Source organism: Nicotiana tabacum, chromosome 22 (assembly GCF_000715075.1).
Source record: "Nicotiana tabacum cultivar K326 chromosome 22, ASM71507v2, whole genome shotgun sequence".
In the NCBI taxonomy this organism is placed as follows: Eukaryota; Viridiplantae; Streptophyta; class Magnoliopsida; order Solanales; family Solanaceae; genus Nicotiana; species Nicotiana tabacum.
This window is the reverse complement of record NC_134101.1, coordinates 55812269-55833349: the sequence shown is the minus strand read 5'-3', so window position 1 is coordinate 55833349 and position 21081 is coordinate 55812269.

Here is a 21081-nt window from a genome sequence, read left to right as displayed (position 1 = left end):
TTAATTCACTCTATAATACGATCGATTTTTACGAATTCAACTGATTATCAGATTACACTTGAAGCTAATAGTCCTCTTTCGATTAAACACTAGTTTCAATAATTAACCCAATTGAAGCATGGTAAATAATTGCAAGAATAAAAATGATGTTTATGATCTAAAGGGTAATTTCTCACGAATATCCCCTATTTTCTAGTTCAATCAACACTTCAAGAGGCTCCTTCGATTACCTATTTGAATCATGAAATTAAATTAGAGCATAAGATATGCAGAAATTTAATATCAAACTTCTCTTTCGATTAAGCAAAATACTAAATAACTCCACAATACAAATCAAGCTCCATCAATTGACTCTAGCAAGTATCAATAATCGAATCCCTAATCAAGTTATTGAAACACCATATCTTTCAACACCCCAAATGGAATTACTCCATAACAATGGAGTAATGTATCTCAAATAAGCTTAAGAACAAAGAAAACATCAATTCTAAACATATTGCACCGATTGTAGATTGAAATCTTGATAAATTCTTGAGTCTTCTCCCTTTGTGGCTCTCCAATCTTCTCTAGGTCATAAGATACTGAAAAAGGGTATTTTGGTGCATTTAAGCCGAAGTCCAAAACAACCCCCGAACGAAACTACCCTTATTTAGAGGAAATGGAAAGTACTCTAAGAAATTTGGGCTACCGCGCCGCATGCCGCATCGCACCATGCGGCGCACTTGTGAATATTTCCAGAACATGTTATATCTTCGATTCTGGGCACAACTTGTACTTCCGCACCGTGCCTCGCAGAGCCCCATGCGGCGCGATAGTGCATTTTTCTTAGTTATTTTGCTTCTCCAATTTTTGACATTTGGACTTGGTCTTCGACCCCCGAATGTGATACCGACTTAATTCCTTGGGTTTCTACTCAGACTTCAAAGCTCCAAATAGCTCGAATTAGCTCCACCATAGCTACATAACTCGGAACCACTCATATAAGGCATAAAATACACAATAAGTGCAAAAACACTAACAATTAAAGTTCAACACAAGTAAAATGCAGTAATTTGAGTGCAATACTACGGCTAAAACACTAGTTTCTAGACTACCATCAACACCCCACACATAAACTATTGCTCGTCCTTGAGCAATCAAACTGCACTTCACATAGAGACCACCTTCTTATCAGACAACTTCCCTCACGCATCATACCAAGAATATTTAAAATAGACTAAGCACTCTAATGTAATATCCTTGCCTCAACGTTTTGACTCAAAAGCACCACACATTTTTCACAACCTGCTCATTTACTTTAACAAAGAAGCCATAGACATTACCTTTTCTTCACAAGTCATATGCCCTCACATAATTAATAGAGAATAGTTCTACACACAGTAAAGTTCAAGAACAATTACGAACTCAAGATAGAAAGATTTAACTCACTCTCAGAAATAAAATTCATGTGCCACATAAGGCGTACCATAGGCTTTCCCGTAGTGTAATACTCTACTAATTCAAGCTCATGCAGTCAAAGATCAAGTAGGACTTTGATTGGTTGTAATGTAGGTTGCGGGATGGGTAGAATACATTTGGATATAGTGACTACACCTCCCTTAGCACTTTAATACATATACATTAGCAATTTAAACCCCACACTTGTGTTGAACCAAACCCCAACCTTCATTTATAATAGCTTCAAGCTCCCCATATCTTTAAGTACATACAAGGTGAGAACTACCACTAGCAATGTTTTTATTTATTTTTTATTTTTTATTCTCTACATGTGGCTCTCACAAAATTTTAAACCGCACACCTTTCTCCTTTTTCTATAGTTCACTCAAAATCCGACCATACCTCACTTAGCTTTTACAAGATCATAAGAAACTCAAGTGCTCACGAGAGTTAAAAGGTTCAAATAGATAGACAATTCAAACAAAGGGTTCAAGCTTGTAGTGTGGTTGCCAAAAAATTAGGATTACAAGCTCAACGGGGCTAACTAAGATACACATTTATTTGGTGGGTAAAAGCATATTTTTGGCTCAACAAAGAAATGCCTATATCACTTCCTAAACTGAACAAGACTACTATTTCGCTTTGCAAATACACGGGGTAAATTCTAGACATCAACTCACAAGCACAGAATATCAAAAAACCTCACACGCATATTGGCACATAACTCACTTAGGATCGGATCTATCCTGACTCTCTAGTCAAAGCAGTTAAGGAGAGTTGAGATCAAACAAATTAAGGTACCTATCCATGAGTCAAGAACTGAGCCTAGGCATCACAACTAAGGCACTTACTACTCTCAAGGAACAACAATGTAAAGAAAAGTCATCTTCATTTACGACACGGCATAAGACTTCATTATTCCTAATAAAAGAAAAACTAACTACACCCGGTTCAAAAAAAACTTTGGAAAAGAACCGCGACACAAAGAAAAATCAAGGTTTAATTATTACACTAACTCAGATGGATATTTTTTATACTTTCCCCAAGAAACCACTCGATTGGGAAAGTCGAAGCTAGAAAATACAAACCAAGTAAACAAATAAATCAAGAAAACAACTAATATAAATCAAGAAAAAATATTTAAAAAAAGTAAAAATAGTATTACATAAGGGGCAGCAGCTCACCCCACACTTAAAGATTTCATTGTCCTCAATGAAAATGACTAAACAAAAAATCCCTCATGCTTTAGGCCTAGTCTTCATTAACACCTTTAAAGGTGCCGAGATACTCTTCGAAGATGTCAACTCCATTCCCATTGGCTAAGCCCAGCCACTGTTGAGTGACTGCAGAGAGGGGATCGTCCTTCTATAATTCTGCCAGATCAACCTCACCTCTAGTTGAGCGTAGGCGCATATCTGCAAATAGCAGTTGTAGTGTCTCCTCCACACGAATAAATATCTAGTCTACCGTAACGGCAACAACAGGTGGGTCCTTCACAGCTGTGATATCAAAAGGTCAAATAGCATCACCTGAATAGTCTTGTCATAATGAAATTCCTCTTCTACATGGTGTGCCCACAGAAGCCGCGTGATCATACTTGGAAAGTACTGGCGGTGGTCCCCCATTGGCTGCACTCGAGACATGTGCTCGATCATAATCTTTCCCATATCAAGCTTAATCCAAGTTAAGAGATCATAAATTAGACACATCTGCATCCTTGATATATCAGTGTCGTTTTGAGTATGCATGATCTTTGCATTTATCAGCCTTAGCAGAACTCGGGCAGGACGCTGGAAATGACTCTTTTTCAAATCTTTTTGGAGTTCATAAGCATCTCGCGACCAGGTGGAAAGAGACCCCGCGCTACATAGCTGGTGTCTAATATCAGTATATGGTGGTCGACACATCAGGCTTCTGAATAAATGATGTGAATGCTCTTGAACCTCATGGTTTGGTTGATTACCAAGGAAGAGAACGTAATTGTTTTGCCGTGCACTTGGACTTCGTTTACAACATCTAAACTAGCCTCAGGTTGCCTGTTTGCATAAAATTCCTTAACCATGTTCACATTTACTGATTCACCGGGACGGAACAAGGTTTCAAAACTTAAGTACATGATGTTGTTGTAAATCGTCGGGTACTTTGTTACAAGCTTTCCATCGTCGATCCCTACTTCTGGGTTAGGACTTACTGCCAAAACAAAGGTCTGGAACCACTGCCTAGCATGAGATTGCACAGCCCTGATGCCGTATTTGTAGTCTAGCACTAAATCTGCATCTGGGTCAATGCGCTCCTCTTCCTCCTCCACCGGGTCGGGGCGATGTGCCTATCTACCTCCTCGCTGGCTACTAGGGGCAGTTTCTGAGAAACCTTTGTTAGAATGTTTTCTAGGGCATCGAGACATTATACCTGCACAAGACGAACAACATTAGCCAAAATTCTTAAAGCAAAATAAGACCAAACAACGTAACCACCCATCACTTATTTTTTTGGCATGTTCACAATCACAATGTATATCAAGAACTCAGACTATCCCTTTTTAAGACACGAAATGACTTTCCGACAAACCCACACTTACCACCCATGATATTGAGACTACATTGCCACAGACTATGCTAATCCAGTGCAAACACATAACACTTTCATAGTTGCTTAAAAAGTTATACTAATTGATTACAACAAAACTCATAAATCAAAAAGCATCACCACACAAGACAGACAAAGGATAAAATCTTAAAGATTAACAAAAATACGCATGACCTCCCTCTCCACTCTTATTGTCAAGACTTACAATATTTCTCACAATTATCCCCCCAAATTAAGCTCAATTGTCCTTGGGGCATTTCATGAAACACAAGATAGGCAGCAAGATATACATCACTATTGCAACACCGATTATTGAAAGGTCACTCTTTAAATACATCAATCAACCACCCTACAACAATCACAACACCACCAAAGGGTGACAATAGCAAGACACCACCAAAAACCTTAGCCATTTCTGCCATATTATCCACTACACTAAACCCCATCGCAGGAAAAAAAAGAAACAAAAAGAAAATTTTAAGCACCATCAAGTCTCACAACAAAAAGATTATCTCTAATTATAAGAATAATGAAAAACACACAAGTTTATGTAAGAAATTCATCCATAAGATGAACATTAACAAAAAGAATTTGAAAAACTAGCTAGGGTTAGGGTATGAACTCAAACAAATTAGATTACCACTAAAAGAAAAAAGATGACAAGAAGGACTTACCCTTACAATTGATGCAGATGAGAAGAATCCGGGGAAAAGATGGAGTAATTGGGGGAGATATAGGGTTTTGGAAAGAGAGAGAGAGAGAGAGAGAGAGAGAGAGAGAGAGAGAGAGAGAGAGAGAGAGTTTAATGGGCAGCGTTTGAAATATGTGAGAAAAAGGGGAGGGGTTATTGTTAATAAAGTAAACAAAATTAAATTAACTGCCAAAATTTTACACTGTCACGTCACTGCATGCGACGCCCCATGCAACACGGTAGTTGAGAAATACAAAGAGTTATTTATTTTGTAAGAGTCAAGACTTTGGCCATGTGTGGCGCTAGGACAAATTTCATAGAGTTCCGACGATTTTTGCATTTTAGCCCACGGGTTGTACCCCGACTCTATTATGTACTTATTTTATGATTAATTCATACTTATACCTTCCCAAACAAGTACCAACATTCCTAAACTCTGAAAATGTTGCAAAACAATTGTCTAACTACTCTACAAAAGCAAGAAAACTAGTTAAAAGTAGTTTTGAGTTATAGTCGTCATCTTGACTCCGTCACTTAGGCTCAATTGATCACGATGCTAGAGGATTGCTTGTCAAATCCTCCAACAACGTACTGTTTTAACCTGTGCCCATTCGCCTTAAAGCTTTCATTCCCTCCTTCATCCTGAATTTCAATGGCGTCGTATGGTGAGACATGTTTCACCACATACGGACCTGTCCATCTTGATTTGAATTTTCCGGGGAATAATCTAAGTCTACTATTGTATAGTAAGACTTTGTCTCCTTCATGAAATTCCCTAGGCTTAATCAAAATATCATGCCACCTCTTGGTCTTTTCTTTAAAGATATGCGCATTTTCATTCGCGTCTAGTCTAAACTCCTCTAATTCGTTCATCTGCGCCAACCTGTGTTTGCCTGCAAGACTAATATCGAGATTAAGCATCTTGATAGCCCATTATGCTTTATGTTCTATTTCAATAGGTAGATGACATGAATTTTCATAGACTAATTTGAATGGTGAAGTCCATATGGTTATTTTGAATGTAGTTCATATGCCCATAGAGCTCTTTCCACTTTTAAAGACCAATCCTTGCGAGAAGCACTAACCGTCTTTTCAAGAATTCGTTTTATTTCATGGTTAGCCACTTCAATTTTCCCACTAGTTTGGGCATGGTATGGGGTTTCTATTTTGTATGTGACCCCATACTTGGAAAGTAGTGCAGCAAATTATTTGTTCACAAAGTGTGACCCATTGTCACTGATAATCACTCGAGGTGTCCCAAATCGGGTAAAGATATTTTTTCATAAGAACTTGCACACCACCCGAGCATCATTGGTCCTAGTAGGAATTGCTTTGACCCATTTAGAGACATAATCAACAGCTACTAGGATATACTCATGTGAAAAAGACAATGGAAACGGGCACATGAAGTCAATGCCCAAAACATCAAAAATGGGACATACCAGAATGGAGTTTAGTGGAATCTCATCCCTCTGGATGATGTTACATGTCCTTTGACACTTGTCACATGGAGCTACATACGCCCGAGCGTCTTTGTACAATGTAGGCCAATAGAAACCGACTTCCATGACCTTAGCTGCAGTGCGATTTCCACCGTAGTGTCCTCCAGCTGCTCCATTATGGCAATGAGAAAGAATGCTTGTCATTTCTCCTTCAGGTACACACCTGTAAATCACACCATCTGCACACAGTTTAAATAAGAGCGGATCATTCCAAAAATAGCTTTTTACCTCACCTTGAAGCTTACTTCTTTAATCACGGGAGAGGTCACGAGGTAACCATCCACTGGCGAGAAAATTGGCTATATTAGCATACCAAGGTGGTCTTTCGGAGATTGCAGCAATGGAGAAAATTTGCTCATCGGGAAACTCTTTTCTCATGTCGACTGTTTCAACTGGAGGTTTCTTAAGTCGAGATAGATGATCGGCGACTTACTTTTTTGTGACTTTCCTATATTTGATCTCCAAGTCAAACTCTTGGAGCAGCAACACCCACCGCATCAGGCGTGACTTGGACTCCTTCTTACTCAACAGATATTTCAAGGCTGAGTGATCCGTGTGAACGATCACTTTGCTCCCCACTAGGTATGGTCTAAACTTGTCAAAACCAAAGACCACAACAAAGAAATCTTTCTCAGTAGTGGCATAGTTTACTTGAGCTTCATTCAACGTTCTGCTGGCATAGTAAATAAAAAAAAACATTTTATCTTTTCTTTGCCCCAGAACTGCCCCTAAAGCTACATCATTGGCATCACACATTATCTCAAATGGCTGGCTCCAATCAGGTGTCACCATAATCTGAGCACTTATCATCTTTGCCTTTATCAATTTGAATGCTCTTAAGCATTCCATATTGAAAACAAACTTGGCATCCTTTGCTAGCAATACAGTTAACAGTTTGGTAATGTAACAACTCAGCTGGTCGTTTGAAGTATTTCAATCCCGTTCCCCCATTTACTGCTCAATTAGTGCTTTACAGTTGCTATATGACTCGCCGGGGTGATTGATTCGGGTCCGGTGAGGTTTTGGAAAGAATTGGAATACTTAGTTCCAAGGTTTAAAGCTTAGATTAAAATAGTGATCGTATGTCGACTTATGTGTAAACGACCCCGGAATAGAGTTTTGATGATTCCAATAGCTCTGTATGGTGATTTTGGACTTAGGAGCGTGTCCGGAAAAGTTTTTGGAAGCCCGTAGCTAAATTTGGCTTGAAATGGCTAAAATAGAAATTTAAGTTTGGAAGTTTGACCGGGGAGTTGACTTTTTGATATCGGGGCCAGAATCCGATTCTAAAAATTGAAATACCTCCATTATGTCATTTATGACTTGTGTACAAAATTTGAGGACAATCGGACATGATTTGATAGGTTTCAGCATTGAAGGTAGAAGTTGAAAATTGTTAGTTTTTTATTAGGCTTGAATTTGAGCGCAATTTTATTTTTGATATTGTTTGATATGATTTGAGGGCTCTACTAAGTTCGTATCATATTTTAGGACTTTTTGGTACATTCAGATGGGGTCCCGAGTGGCTCGAATGAGTTTCGGGGTGAGTTTTGAGGGAGTCCGGCATTTCAGCACTATAATATTGTTCTGAAACTTTTGGAAGTGCGGGGGCACATTTTTGAGTGGTGAGGCAGAGGAAAAGTGCAGAACGCAAGGAAAAAGTGTGGACCGCACAATTCTTCTTGCGGCCGCACTTCAGAGGCTTATATATTTTAATCTATAACGAATTTGGAGATGATTCAAAAACGAAAGTTGTAGACCTTTAAATTTAGTTTCCAGAAAAGTATAGAATTACAGAAAGCTATGGGCATTTTATAAAATCCTGGTAAGCAGTCACTATGAAGTGCAAACAACTTGAAAATATGCGGACAACAGTTGAAAATGTGCGGACCGCACATTGGGAGATCAGACTTGGTACAATATAGCCGAGGGTTAGGGTATTATTTTATATTTGGACATTGGGAGCTCGGCTTGTGGCGATATTTCATGAAACTTTCAAGAAATTCATCGGGGTAACTGATTCTAACTCGGATTTGGTTAACATACATGATTATATAATTGTTTTTATCATTTAATAAGTATTTTAAGATGGAAATTTGATTTTTCAAATTTGAATACCGATTCGGAGTCAGATTTAAGTGAAATTAGTATGGTTGAACTCATAATTGAATGGGTTGTTGGATTTTATGAGTTTCGTCGGATTCTGAGATGTGGGCCCCACCGTTCATTTTTCGAGCGGAGTTGGGAATTTTCATAAATTGTTAATTTGTAAGTATTGGAGTAAATTGTGATTTATTTGCACGTTATTTGAATAGATACAGATCGTTTGGCTTGAATTGAGGAGACATCAAGGTGTATGGAGGTTGATACGCGCAGAATGAAATTTCTGAAGTATTATTTATCTTGCTCAGCATTGAATTCGGCTTGTTCGAGGTAAGTAACTCTTCTAATCTTAGAGCTAAGGGTATAAACTCTGATTATACGTGTTATGTGTTTGGTGTTGAAGTGACGCACATGCTAGTTGACGGGCGTGTGTGCATACACTGTTTGAACTGTGACTCCATTATTCCTGTGGTACTGTGTAATTACCTGAACTTATATGTAATCATGAAATCTCTAAGTATTAGAGTTATCAAGTTGTGACTCATGTAAGAAATAATGTTTAGGCAAATGTTGGTATTATTGGGACCCACGGAGGTCATTTCTACTATCGATTTATTTGTTTAAATTGTAAATTCATACTCAGTCATGTTTATTCATTTCATATCATCTCTCAATCTCTGTTCCTATTTATTGATTCATCATATCATTATTTTGGGCTAGTTTCATGACATTGTGAGCCCGAGAGACTGGAGAGATTGATGACTGAGTAAAGCCGATGGCCTAATTGTGAGGATAATTATGGAATCGGGCTGCACGCCGCAGTAGGCCATATTGGCTTTATATACTTTATTATTATGGAACCGGGTTGCACGCCGCAGCAGGCCATATTGGCTTATTATAGCCCGTGAGTTCTCCGTGCGGATACATATATTGATACTATAGCATCTGAGTTATCCATGCAGCATGTGAGTTATCCGTGCAGATTATAGCACTTGGGCTGAAGGAGCCCCTCCAGAGTCTGTACACACCCCCAGTGAGCACAAGTACCTACTGAGTGCGAAAGCCGAGCGATTAGGAGGACTGAGTGACTAGGAGGACCGAGTGAAATGATACTCTGAGAGTATGCATATAGTTTTATCACTGAGTTGCATCGCATTGACATGCACATTTGACATACAGGCATATAGATGTATTTTCATCATGTTGTACAGTATCAAGTTATTCATGATTTCTCATACATATTGGCATATGTGCATAGTGATGCATTTTCCACTGGTTATCTGGAAAGAAAATGAAACATCTTATTTATTGTTGAAAGGATTTTTTTGAAAATTATTGTATTCAAACTTACTCATATTATTGGAAATTTTGGTAAAAGACTTGAGTTTTCGCTGATACACTTGAGAGACAGAACTCTTTTCGGAAATCATCATTTAAGCTGAGCATTTTATCTCTAAGTTACTTCTTTTATTACTTGCTTTACGTTGTTATGGACTGTTGTTGGCTATTGGTGTTGGACCCAACCTTTGTTCCAGCTCGTCACTACTTTCAACCTAAGGTTAGGTTTGTTACTTATTGAGTACATGGGGTCGGTTGTACTCATACTACATATCTGCACCTTGCGTGCAGATATTGGATGCTGATGTTGATGTGATCGACAAGAGCTAGATTTGAAGATGTACCTGCATTCTGGTCATAACTACCTCTTGTTCATGATAGCCTTAGATTTATAAAAATCTGTTTATGTACTTTTCGAACAGATGATGTGTTTATTTCATACCAGCTTTGTAAATTCTAATCTTAGAAGCTCATGATTTGTACTACTAGTTCTTGGAAATTTTTTGTATAAAAGCGGTGTATTGTGATTTGTTATCTTAATAAATCTCATTAAGTTGGATAGTGGTTAATTGGCTTACCTGGCGGGTTGGGTTAGGTGCCATCACGACTAGGTAGATTTTGGATCATGACAAGTTGGTATCAGAGCCCTAGGTTCATAGGTTCTACAAGTCATGAGCAAGTGTCTAGTAGAGTCTTGCGGATCGGTATGATGACGTCCATACTTATCTTCGAGAGGCTACAGGGCATTTAGGAAAAATTCCCATCTTTCTCTCCTTAACGTGCGAAATTGATTCAGCTTGAAACATAACTCTTTAAATTCATTCCATGCATTCGTGTGCGTATGTGAGCGCTCGGTATCAGATGTGCATCGCCGGCTTATGATTCCATGAATGAGGTTCAAGATGTGTATTATGTGTTTTAGTGATGGTCCAGTCTGGAGGACTTGAGGCCAGGTTTAGACCGCAACTTAGGCTTTGTAGCTTTAGTTGTGTGAACTTGTACATTTGGACTCATATGTCTGGTAGTATCCCTATGTATGGAATTTGTGGCTCGATGAGCGGTTGAATAGCTATATGATGAGAATGATATGGTTGCGGAATATGTTCATATGGTTTGATTATGACGAGAATAGTTTGCTTGAGATGTAAAAAACGAGGGCCATTGGGTGCTTGGTGTATGCCTTCATTTGACGTGTAGTCTCGAGTATAAATGTGTTGAAAGATCTTTCATGTTGTTTAATGGTGGAGCGAAGTAGATTTTCATGTCTTGTTGATGAGTTCGGACTTAGGGAGATTAAGTGATCGCGTAGTGATTGTGGCTGCAAAATGGTATATCAAGATGCCAATTTTAGTCAAAACATGTGGGTTATCTTATGCGGAGTAATCTACGGAGGTGTGCTCCTTATAAAGTTGAGCGGAGAGTTTATTTTCTACCAGCGGGGTGTATGTGTTGAAATCTGAATTTGAATCTGGTTGAGAAAGTTGACTTGACTGTCAAGAGAATAAATGCGAGCTTAGCGGATGATTGAGGTATTTTATGGTTGGTGTGTCTTGAGCTTGAGAAACATTTTCGTTGAACTGACTGTGGTATTAAAGCAGTAATAAAGTATGGGTATTGTGAGTTATCGAGTGTTTTAATCTATGGCTTTGAGCCAAGTGGGGGAGCCTGCTATTGACAATTTAATATCATGGTTATATGTAAGATTTAGTTTTGGTCTAAGGCATACTTGTGGGTTAGTTATGACTTGCAGAGGTGGAGATTGAGGATGACTCAACGTAAGGAAATTCCTGGATACGGGTTATATTGCACTTATGAATATATGAAAATCATTGAATGAGTGAGTTGTTATTTGTGAAGGATGAAGTGTGCACGGAGTATGAATTTGATTGGTGGTGTTAAGGTAGGGGTACTTCTTTGGGTGTTGTTGTGCTAATGTGGCATGTGTCTTTCTGCCGGTTTGGGCGGTGTAATTGATATTTGAGCAGAGTGGATGACTCGCGAGAAAGTTCTAATGGATTCAAGATTAATATGTAGCAATTGAGAATTTTTGGCGGATTTATTTATGGCTAAAATATGAGATTTAAGTTGGATGGTGTCGAAACTTGTGGCATTTTTGTATATCATTATGGATTTTATATTTCAATATCAGGAAGGTGAATGAAATGGCCTTAGACTCAAATAAGGCATTTTCAGAGTGGGTATTTCGGTTGTGATATTTATAGGGGTAATTATGATGTGGTGAGACTCTACAGATGTTTTGGTGACAATATTCTTGGGTTTTTGTGACCTACGTGGTTTGGTCGAGTTAGAGGAATTTAGTTCTAATAGCTTGGTTATGTGCAGATGGATTTCAAAGTGTACTTGATGGTTTCTACCATGATTTGAACCGAATATTTTCTACTGGTGTGGGAAACGTATTGTGTATTATGATTTACTCCTGGAAGGAAGCTGGTGCCTCAGAGTTGATAATGGGATTCTTGTGCTTGTCACATGATGGCATAATAGATGTGGTATGTTGTGCGAAATTATGATTTACATGTACAAGATGACAGTTCAGTCTTGAAGAGAAGGTCACAAATTTTTGACAACATGGTCAGTTTCAGATATTTCGATGAATGTTATAACTGCTCGATAATTCCTGAGAAGGGTGCGTATTTCAGAAGGCGCATTGTGTTTTGACTTACGGATATTCATCGGTATTGTGGTAATCACCTGGTTGATAGACTGCTGATATTCAAATTATTTCTATGTGGCACAGAAGAATTATGGAAGTATTCCTAGTGGGATGATCGTGCATGAAGGAGGTGTTAGTCATTCGAATGCTAGAGTTGGGATTAGTTATGATGATTCATGTGTCCTATGAAGTTGGAGACTGGGAATTCTCAGAAGCATATGGTTTCAGGGTTGCGACCTGTTTGAGGTGAGTATTTTATTTAAACTTAGTGGATGCATTAGTTGCGTTAATTATTTGTGATAGCTACGTGCTATAAGTATGCATATATGTGAGGTTTGGGCCAATGTATGGGCATCAGGGAAAGTATTCATACTCGAAAGAATGCTTAGGCTATGATATGCCTAGAGTTGATTGTTAAGCATAAAGTTATAATGTTTCTCATGTTCTTACCTTTGTTGAGAACTATCTGGGCTACACTTGAGGTTACAAAGAGGCTAATTCCCTGAATAAATGGGGTAGTTACTATTTATGCGTTAAATTGCCGATTTGAAGTGTGATAGCAGACTTTGCACATGCTTACACTATGGCATGTTATTTATACCAGTCCAGGAGAATGAGAATCTTATTTCATTATCATATATATGTGTACTTGTTTAATTGCTCATGTATGATATGCTTGGACTGGAGGCCTATGACCATGCCAGGCGATTCATATTATTGGCACGTGAGTTATCCGTGCCGTGTGTGGGAATTTTATTTCTATGATAATTATCTGATTCATTAATTTCCTTCCTCTACAATTGTGCATATGTGCCTACGGTTATCCTCTTCACGAAATTTGAGGAGTTGGTTGTAACATTGTGGTTGTGGTGGTGCTTGTTTAAATTGCAATATGGTTCTCTTCCTTGAGACATCTCCCATATTTGGGTACACGGATTGCACAGTTGTAGCTGGAGTTATAATGATGTGGCATGTCTGTGGGATAGTTTTGTTTAATAATATAAGGTCAGTGGACCTAGAATTGGTACTATCAGGTTTGATTACGGTATATTCGGCAGGATAATATTGAAAGATGGCTTAGAAAGTGATTATGGTTCTAGTTGGGGCGAGAGAGCTCCATGACTTATTGATCTGATAAGGGGTCATTAGATTTTTGCGTGTTGCTTTCATTATCAGCAGTGTACGAAGGTTTTAGAATGAGGTTTTGTTTGATATGGGGTTCAATATCAGTAGAAGTTGGTTTTGGAGTAGTTACTATGATCGGGAATGGTGCTACGAGCATGCAAGTGGTGTATTATGTTATGTTATTGTATCTGTGGTTATGGTTATGGCTCGATGCAGCTTGTTCAAACTTATACAGTGTATAAAGGTGAGATTTGGGTCTTGTAAGAAATTCAGAATGTTGGGAATTGAATTCCAAGGGTTTTGGGCTAAGATTAAATTAATGATTTTCAGTTGTGTTGTGTTGTCAGGCCTATATAGAACAGTGTGACGTGGGATCATCCCCGGGTATGTGCGTGGTAAGATGGAATAGTGATGTGATTGCTTGGAAACAACTCTTTGCACGTTCGAGGACGAACGTATGTTTAAGTGGGGGAGAATGTAACGACCCGACCGGTCATTTGAAGTATTTCAACCCCGTTCCCCCATTTACTGCTCAATTTGTGCTTTACAGTTGTTATGTGACTCGCCGAGGTGATTGATTCGGGTCCGGTGAGGTTTTGGAAAGAATTGGAATACTTAGTTCCAAGGTTTAAAACTTAGGTTAAAATAGTGATCGTATGTCAACTTATGTGTAAACGACCCCGGAACAGAGTTTTGATGATTCCAATAGCTCCGTATGGTAACTTTGGACTTAGGATCGTGTCCGGAAAAGTTTTTGGAAGCCCGTAGCTAAATTAGGCTTGAAATGGCTAAAATAGAAATTTAAGTTTGAAAGTTTGACCGGGGAGTTGACTTTTTGATATCGGGGCCGGAACCCGATTTTGAAATTTGGAATACCTTCATTATGTCATTTATGACTTGTGTGCAAAATTTTAGGTTAATCGGACTTGATTTGATAGGTTTCGACATTGAAGGTAGAAGTTAAAAATTGTTAGTTTTTTATTAGTCTTGAATTGGAGTGCGATTTGTATTTTTGATGTTGTTTGATATGATTTGAGGGCTCTACTAAGTTCGTATCATGTTTTAGGACCTTTTGGTACATTCAGACGGGGTCCCGAGTGGCTCGAATGAGTTCCGGGGTGAGTTTTGAGCGAGCCTGGGTATTTCGGCACTCTAATGTTGTTCTGAAACTTTTTGAAGTGTGGGGGCACATTATTTAGTGGTGAGGCAGAGGAAAAGTGTGGCCGTAGAACTTGAAAATGTGCGGACAGCACTTGAAAATGTGCGGACCGCACATTGGGAGATCAGACTCGGTACTATATAGCTGAGGGTTAGGGTATTATTTCATATTTAGACTTTGGGAGCTCAGTTTGTGGCGATATTTCGTGGGATTTTCAAGAAATTCATCGGAGTAACTGAAACTAACTCGGATTTGGTTAACATACATGATTATATAATTGTTTTCATCGTTTAATCAGTATTTTGAGATGGAAATTTGGAAAAATTGTAGAAATTTCATAAAAATGAATTTTTGGTATTTGAATATCGATACAGAGTCGGATTTGAGTGAAATTAGTATGGTTGAACTCGTAATTAAATGGTTTGTCAGATTTTGTGAGTTTCGTCGGATTCCGAGACATGGGCCCCACCGTCGATTTTTCGAGTGGAGTTGGGAATTTTCATAAATTGTTAATTTGTAAGTATTGGAGTAAATTGTGATTTATTTTCACGTTATTTGAATAGATACAGATCGTTTGACTTTAATTGAGGAGACATGAAAGTGTATGGAGGTTGATACGCATGGAATGAAATTTTCGGAGTATTATTTATGTTGCTCGGCATTGGATTCGGCTTGTTCGTGGTAAGTAACTCTTCTAATCTTAGAGCTGAGGGTATGAACCCTGATTATACGTGTTATCTGTTTGGTGTTGAGGTGACGCACATGTTAGGTGACGGGCATGTGGGCGTGCACTGTTTGAACTGTGACCCCGTTATTTCTGTGGTATTGTGTAGTTACCTGAACTTATCTGTAATCATGAAATGTCTACGTACTAGAGTTATCGAGTTATGATTCATGTCAAAAATAATGCTTAGGAAAATATTGGTATTATTGGGACCCACAGAGGTCATTTCTACTATTGATTTATTTGTTTAAATTGTAAATTTATACTCATTCATGTTCATTCTTTTCATATTATCTCTCAGTCTCTGTTGATATTTATTGATTCATCATATCATCATTTTGGGCTAGTTTCATGACATTGTGAGCCCGAGAGACTGGAGAGATTGATGATTGAGTGAGGCTGAGGGCCTAATTGTGAGGATAATTATGGGATCGGGCTGCACGTCGTAGCAGGCCATATTGGTTTTATATACTTTATTATTATTGGATCGGGCTACACGCCGCAGCAGGCCAGATTGTCTTATTAATGCACGTGAGTTGTCCGTGTGGATACAGATATTGATACTATAGCACGTGAGTTGTCCATGCAGATTATAGCACTTGGGCTGAAGGAGCCCCTCCGGAGTCTGTACACATCCCAAGTGAGCGCATGTACCTACTAAGTGCGAGTGTCAAGTGATTGGGAGGACTGAGTGACTGGGAGGACTGAGTGAAATGATACTCTAAGAGTATGCATATAGTTTTATCACTGCGTTGCATCGCATTGACATGCACATTTGACATATAGGCATAGAGATGCATTTTCCTCATGACGTACAGTATCACGCCATTCATGACTTCTCACACATATTGGCATATGGGCATAGTGATGTATTTTCCACTGGTTAACTGGAAAGAAAATGAAACATCTTATTTATTATTGAAAGGATTTTTGTGAAAATTACTGTATTCAAACTTACTCATATTTTTGGCAATTTCGATAAAAGACTTGAGTTTTCACTGATACACTTGAGAGGCAGAACTCGTTTCAAAAATCATGATTTAAGTTGAGAATTTTATCTCTGAGTTACTTCTTTTATTACTTTCTTTATGTTGTTATGGACTATTGTTGGCTATTGGTGTTGGACCCGGCCTTTGTTCCAGTTCGTCACTACTTTCAACCTAAGGTTAGGTTTGTTACTTATTGAGTACATGTGGTCGGTTGTACTCATACTACACTTTTGCACCTTGAGTGTAGATATTGGATGTTGATGATGCTGTGATCGACGGGAGCTAGATTTGAAGATGTACATGCGTTCCGGTCGTAGCTGCCTCTTGTTTATGGTAGCCTTAGATTTATAAAAATCTGTTTATGTACTTTTCGAGCAGATGATGTGTTTATTTCATACCAGCTTTGTAAATTCTAATCTTAGAAGCTCATGATTTGTACTACCAGTCCTTGGAACATTTTTGTATAAAAACATTGTATTATCATTTCTTATATTAATAAATCTCATTAAGTTGGATAGTGGTTAGTTGGCTTACCTGACGGGTTGGGTTAGGTGCCATCATGACTAGGTGGATTTTTGGGTCATGACAACTATTGTTGGAGAAGTTTTTGATGAACCTCCAGTAGAATCTGCATATCCCAAAAAACTACTTATCCCCTTCACAGAAGTTGGTAGAGGGAGTCTAGCAATTACGTCCACCTTGGCTCTGTCAACTTCAAATCCATGTGCAGTTACCTTGTGGCCCAAGACAATTCCTTCTTTTACCATGAAGTGACACTTTTCCCAGTTAAGAACTAAGTGTGTGGCTTCACAACATTCAAGCACGAGCTCTAAGTTCTTCAAGAAGTCTTCAAAGTCATCACCAAAGAGGGTCAAATCATCCATGAATACTTCTAGATACTTCCCATTTAAGTCGGAGAATATAGATTTCATGCACTTTTGAAAAGTGGCTGGTGCATTACACAACCCAAATGACATTTTCCTGTAAGCAAAAATACCTGACGGGCATGGTCTTCTCAACATCTTCTGAGGCAATGGGTGTCTGATTGTAGCTTGATTATCCATCCAAGAAGCAGTAGCAACCATGCCCAACCACTTTCTTTAGCATTTGGTCAATAAAATGAAGTGGAAAGTGGTCCTTCCTTGTTGCATCATTCAACCTTCTATAATCAATGCACATTCTCCATCTAGTTACTGTTCTTGTGGGGATCAATTCATTATCTTCATTTCTCACCACTGTCATGCCGCCTTTCTTAGGTACAACTTGTACTGGACTAACCCCCTGGCTATCAGAGATGGGAAAATCACTCCCGCATCTAGCAATTTGATGATCTCTTTGTGCACTACCTTCTCCAAATTTTTGTTCAGTTTACGTTGGGGATGCAAGACTGGTTTGCTATTTTCTTCCAACGGGATTTCGTGGATGCAAATTACTGGACTGATTCCTTGAATATCAGTTATACTCCAGCCAATGGCCTTCTTGTGCTTCTTCACTAGTTCCACCAGCTTTCCCTCTTGTGTACCTGTCAAATCAGCAGAGATAATCACAGGAAAATTGTAAGATTCAAGAAAAGCATACTTTAATTGAGTCGAGAGGACTTTCAGTTCCACATTAGGTCTACAAGCCTCCTCATTTAATTTCTCCTCATCGACCTCTTGATCATCAGTTTCAAGTGCTTCAGCCTCTTTCTTTATTGTAAGATCTCCATCCTTCACTGTGCCAGACTGAGTAATACACCTCTCGAGATTATCCTTCACAAGCTTATCAAACTTGTTACTTTCAGCCAATTCTTCAACCACATCCAGCTTGAAACACGAGTAGGCAGATGCCTCATCACTGGGGTATTTCATCATCCTCTTCATCTAGAACACCATTTTTTCGTTACTCACTCTGAGTATGAGCTGCCCTTCATAGATATCAAGGATAGCTCTTCCTGTACATAAGAATGGCCTCCTCAGAATTAGAGGCACTTCCTTGTTCACCTCCATATCCACCACAATAAAGCTTACATGGATAACAAATTTGTCCATATGTACTAGAATATCCTCGATGATTCCCTTAGGAAAAATGGTGGTCTGGTCAGCCAGTTATAGAGATACTGGTATTGATTTGATCACTCCAAGCTCACTTTCCAGTTTTCTGAATACAGACAGAGGCATTAGATTTATGGACGCTCCAGAATCGCAGAGGGACTTATCGAAATTTGCACTCCCCAACGAGCACGGTATGGTAAAGCTTCCTAGGTCCCTACACTTTTGGGGAATTTTATTTTTTAATATGGAACTGCAGTGGGCATTAAACTTAACCACAGTTGTCTCTTCCAGTTTTCTCTTGCTAGATAAGATTTCCTTCAAGAACATTGCATAAGCAGACATCTGAGTGAGCACCTCTGTGAAGGGAATGTTCACATAGATTTTCTTGAGCATTTCCAAGAATCGCCCAAAACATTTGTCATGTTTTTCCCACTTCATATTTTGGGAAAATGGTAGAGCTGGCATATGTCTACTATATTCAATACCCTTTCGTACCCCTACTACTCTGTCCTTTATGCTCTTCACTTTCTTTTTCTACCGGTGTCTCCACCTGCTTGCTCATCATCTCGGGTCTAGCTTTCACCACTAGATCAGCCAATGTTTTTCCACTTCTCAGAGATACAGATTTGAATTTTTCTTTTGGATTCTTTTCAGTGTCAGAGGGTAAAGTCCCAGGAGTCCTCTCAGATAACATATTTGCAATTTGTCCCAATTTTCTTTCTAAATTCTGAATGGTTATGCCCTGCTCTCGAATGGCTGTCCCCTGAGTCTCAAATTTTTCATCTGATTTGTTGATGAATGCCTTCATAAGGTCTTCCATACTAGACTGATTTGGCTGTTGTGGCTGGTATTGCTGCCTCTGCTGGTTTTTGAAACCTGGCGGTCCTTGACCTTATTTTAATATTTTATAAAATAATACAATGACAATAAATATTTATAAACAAGTAAAATTGCATAAAAATTAAGAAAAATTATATATATATATATATATATATATATATATATATATATATATATATATATATATATATATATATGTGTGTGTGTGTGTGTGTGTGTGTGTGTGTGTGTGTGTGTGTGTGTGTGTGTGTGTGTGTGTGTGTGTGTGTGTGTGTGTTCCATCCCCACAACAAATTAGTCAAAATAATTTATTATACGCTACTTACAAGCACAAGTAACTTGAGTCTAAAAGAATAAAGTTTTCTACATGGAGGAACAAAAAGGATGATTAACCTGCAATTTTAACTTTGAACTTGCTGCTATGAAGGAGAATGAAGTTTTCTTTGTATTTGTAAAAAAAATTAAATATTCGTTTATTTTGGGAGATATTAGCAAACTAACAGACAAGATAAAGAATTGGAAAAAACCATGAAATAAGGCTTCAATAAATAAAAAAGGTCTTGACTTTTAAATTTAATACTTTTGAGTTACTTTTTAAACCTTTTGAGTAATTGCCAAATTGACTTTTGAGAATTTGGGTATTATATGAAGGACTTATTCAACAAATTTTGTTTTAATTTGAAAACATTTCTAGGAGTTACTCCTCATTAAATAAAGCGCCTCAAACGCCTGGGCGTACACCCCGAATTGCTGAGCGTACGCCTCTTGAGACTTTCACCCACACCATCGCCCCGGGGCATTTTCGGTATGCCTCGCCCCGGGGCTCACCCCGAAAACGCCTTTTAAAACACTGGTTATTTGTAGTAATAGACATCTAATCAAGTGTTAATATTTCTGGATAGTAATCAACTGAAGATTATTCAAACACTGTTTAATTCTAATCCACGTGGAGACGATAATCAATCTATACTATTTTTGACTAGCGAGCACAATTTAAGTGTGTGTTTTGCGCTTGTCAAATTTTGGCGTCGTTGCCGGGAATTGGAAATCGATAGTGTTAAAAATAATTTTTAGTACTAATTCAGGAACCAATTTTTACTTTATTGTATTCATTTTTTTCTCACTTGCGCGCAGGATACAAATTTTGATTTCTCTAGTGTATGACTCGATCCTCTTCAAGGGAAGTGATACCATACGAACCAGAGTTGGAAAAAGGAAAGAAAATTAACAAAATAAAATTGGGACAAACTTCAACTCAAGGTACCATGGCAAATAAAGACAATGAAGGAGTAGACTTAGCTGCAAGGGAGGCAGCACAACAAGCAGTTGCATGGAGGATTGTTGACAAAACAGTCGAACTAAATGTGGGTCGAAGATTTAATCTAAACCGACCTTTGGTCGATGACCAATTCGAGAATGTAGTACCCCGACCGGGAAGATCATGGGTGACTATGCTAGGCCTGTATATAATCAAGGAATGTCAAGTGTCAGACCTCCACCCATAGAAGCAAACAACTTTGAATTGAAGCAACGCTTGCTTCAAACTATCCAAAATAATTGCACTTTCAGAGGGAAGATGAATGAAGATCCTAATACTCACTTGATGTACTTCGGCAATATCATGAACACCTTTCAATACAATGGAGTATCAAAGTATGCTATCTACTTAAGGGCATTTTCCTTCTCACTGAAGGATGATGTGAAGCAATGGCTTCGCAGCTTACCCGCAGATGTACGGAGCATATTATAAGTGACGTGGAGTTCTAGGAAGGGAAGAGAGGAAAAAGGGAGACACAAAAATACCTAGGCGCCGAACACTTCTTCCGGATTAGTCTTCGTCCCTCACTCATTTTCTCTGCCTAAGACCACCATTTTAGCAT